We start from the raw sequence: 3,577 nt of genomic DNA on the forward strand, positions 1-3,577 counted from the left end.
TTTTTTTTTTTTTTTTAGAAAGAAGCCGGAAATAAACACTGAAGAAAAAAAAAAGACAGCATCTTCAACAAATGCTGTTATTCAAACTGAACATATGCATATAGAAGGAAAATAGATTCCTAGGTAGATACTCCTGAACTGTATTTAAAAAAAAAACTAACTGAATATAAGCCAGCCAGTGATATAGCTGATACAGCTAGCAAAGGAGAGAGGGAGAGGGAGAGAGAGAGAGAGAGAGAGAGAGAGAGAGAGAGAGAGAGAGAGAGAGAGAGAGAGAGAGAGAGAGAGGGAGGGAGAGATTTCCTTGATTGTTGAGTGATTTCTTAGTCAGTGGTGATTCTGTATAGCACTGGAGGTGGAGCCTGACTTGAAGTTTCTGTTCTAACTTCCTCTCTTTACCATCCACTATGTAATCTGTGATTATAAATGGAAACAAATCCCATAGCATTTTTGAAATGTATTAGCATTGTGTTAGTTACATTTTTTGTTGTCGTCGTGATACAAATTCCTTGAAAAACGCAACCTAAGGAGAAAGGGGCTTATTCTGAGTAACAGTTTGAGGAATCACTCTATCATGATGGGCAGGGAAAAGAACTAGGAATGGGCTGGAAAATCACTGTGTCAGGAATGGAGGCAGATTGATAACATAACATCCATACTCAGAAAGCAGATGTCAATGAACATTTATGTTCAAATAGCTTTCTCCTATTTATGATGTATATCATCCTGGCATACAAAAGGCCAGTCCCCAAGCTTGCTGTTTGTGTAGGGGTGAGGCCATTCATTTATGGCAGTTCCATTTCAATTGCTATAATCATAACATTCCCTTAGAGGTGTCCCTAAAAGTTTGTCTCACGGGTGACTCCAAAGCCTGTCAAATCGGAAATCAATATAAACTATCACAAGAGTTTATATCATCCTCCCCATTATTTTTCAGACAAAAATGTAACTAAGTTCAAAACTAGCTAACGTTAAATAGCTAATAAGAGGAATTGCTGAGATTTTCCATAACTCTATCTTAATGTTATCTATACAGAGAGCAATCAAGAAAATATAATTATTGTTGGGTTATTTGCAAACTAACAAATACCAAACAAAATATTGTATTATTTACTAGTGAATACCCAGTTATAGTTGAAAACCATTATCACAAGTTAGAGACGATGGACTTTACCCCCAGATTTGAAAAAAACTGGTGCTTAACGTCATTTCCAAAACCATGTGCATCTTGTAAGGAAGACCCAACTTTAAAATACAGGGGTGCCCACTCAGTTCCTATACCTCCCCACACCCCAACAATGTCATCCCCACAGTCCTTCCATGTTTAAGTAAAAGCCCAAGCCAAAAGTCTACCAAGAAGCATCCTTTACACTGAGATAGGGTAATAGTCTCAAACTGGTATTTTCACTCTTGATTCTAGAGAGGTCAGTGCTTTGTTTTGTTTTATTATGTGGAAAGCATGTGATATTTGCAATGAAAAGTCAAAGGGAAGAGTCTTTGATCAATAAGTGAGGCTTGAGAAAGGGCCCGACTTCTAAACCCAGCACTTCTGACAGCCAAGTTCAAAGGAGATTCTAACATTGGGATAAGCTCACAGGTGGGAGCAATGGCATTTGCTTGATCTGCATTGATCATCTGAGGGTTATTATTTTTTGCTTCTGGCTCTGACTCTTAGTATGTGACCTTGGACTAGTCACTTAACCTGCCAGGCTTTCATCAAGTTAAAGGGAGCTCCACACCTTTTCTCCTGGGCCCTTTTCCATGATGAAAAGAAATGCCCAGCATCTGGGATTTTGGCAGAACTCACGCCAACACACCCTAATTTGTTCCTCAGAAAATTCTGTCTTTATTATGGAAAAATTATAAAATTCAAAGGAAAAAAGAATTTGGCTCTAAGCCTACCCACACAGTAACTTTCCCAAAATGTTACTTGAAAGAGCCAGCCTTCTGAGACAGAAAGCAGACAAGCACGAAAGAGCTGCTCATGAGCAGTGAAGCCAGTAAAGGAGTCCTTATCATTAGCTCAGGCTTCTTTTAAAGGGGTGACATGCAAAGAGTTAGGAGTTCAATCCTGTTGCCTCCCTCCAAATGAAGAGATTATTATGAGGTCGTAAGCATCCAGTGTCTCAGCATGTGCTTTTATTTGGAAAAAAAATGTCATGATAGAAGTATGTGAGAGAAAATGGTACCATTAGTATGGATTCAATCTCTATGCCTATAATTGTTATGAAAGAGGGAAATTTAAAAATTTAGATATAAGGATAGTTACACATGGGAGGCATAAAATGTAAAACACAGTGGGAGAAGGTAGGCACGTTGATGGAGTGGGGTATGTGCAAGCCAAGGAAAAGAAACGATTGCCAACAAACCCCAGAAGCTGGAATCAGAGGAGAACCTTAAAAATTGTCAGGAAAAGCATGGATCTCCTACTGTCTTGACTCCAAATTTCCAACTCTCACCACTGTCTGAAAATAAATTTCTCTTATTTTAACCCACACACTTGCTTTCCTTTGTTTTAGCAGTCCTCAGAAAATAATACAGCAAGAGTGTAATGGTTTTCTAAATACATCTAATTTGCACGAATATTTAAACTTGAAGTGAGCAGTTCTCACTTTCCATGGTTCAGTGGGGACATGTATGCATGCAAACACGTGTTTATTCACATTCATGGGCAGTCACAGTGACTCTTTAGTGCCTGCCAGTTAAACAGACATACACACACACGTTCCCTCACACATACATACTTGCACATGCAGACTCACCTCCTGGATTAGTGTATTCCATGTTAAGTGACTTCTTATAGGCTTTGCGTATTATTTTTCTTGTTGTTATTCTCGTTGTTGTTGTTGTTATTGTTGTTGCTGTTATTATTGAAAAATAAATAACAGCTATAAAGTTTACTTACGATTCCTCAAATAGAGTTCATAAAGCTTCCACTTAAGGCAATTGAACAACTACAATACATCATATTATGACAATAAAAAGCATGCTATTGGCCACAAGGTTAGATGATTTGTACAAACTCAAATACAGAAATATGTACGCGATATCAAAAGCAAAAGGAAACAAACATGGTCATCTGTGTGTGCTTTCTGATAGATGTCACTGGATCTACACAATACAGGAACTTTTGCCCAGGAAATGTATTGCCCAAAATGCATTGGGTATTCCTACATTGATTAAACAATAAAGACAATTTCCTATATACATGCCCCTAGGTCAACTTGATCTAGACAATCATTCAATTGAGACTCTCTTTTGATGAATCTAGTCTGTGGCAAATTGACTTTTCAAATGTAACTGAAAATAGTTACTTATATATGTTAAATAATACTTCTCTAGATATGCCCATTCTCCTTGGAATGGGGTGGCGAAGACTGAAAGTCTCAACATTCCATGTGGTATGGTTTATATAGGATTTGTTTGTTCATCAAGGACACCACACATGTTGGAAGTTTAGTCCTTAGTGTGAAACATGAAGATATGGTGAAACCTTTAAAAGCTAAGGCCTAGTGAAAGTAAGGTTGCTCACTGGGGATTTGCCCTTGGAATCGAAGGCTGAGCTCCGTGAATAAAT

This window comes from Mus caroli, unplaced genomic scaffold (assembly GCF_978045245.1).
Source record: "Mus caroli unplaced genomic scaffold, Mus_caroli_1 scaffold_14, whole genome shotgun sequence".
In the NCBI taxonomy this organism is placed as follows: domain Eukaryota; kingdom Metazoa; phylum Chordata; class Mammalia; order Rodentia; family Muridae; genus Mus; species Mus caroli.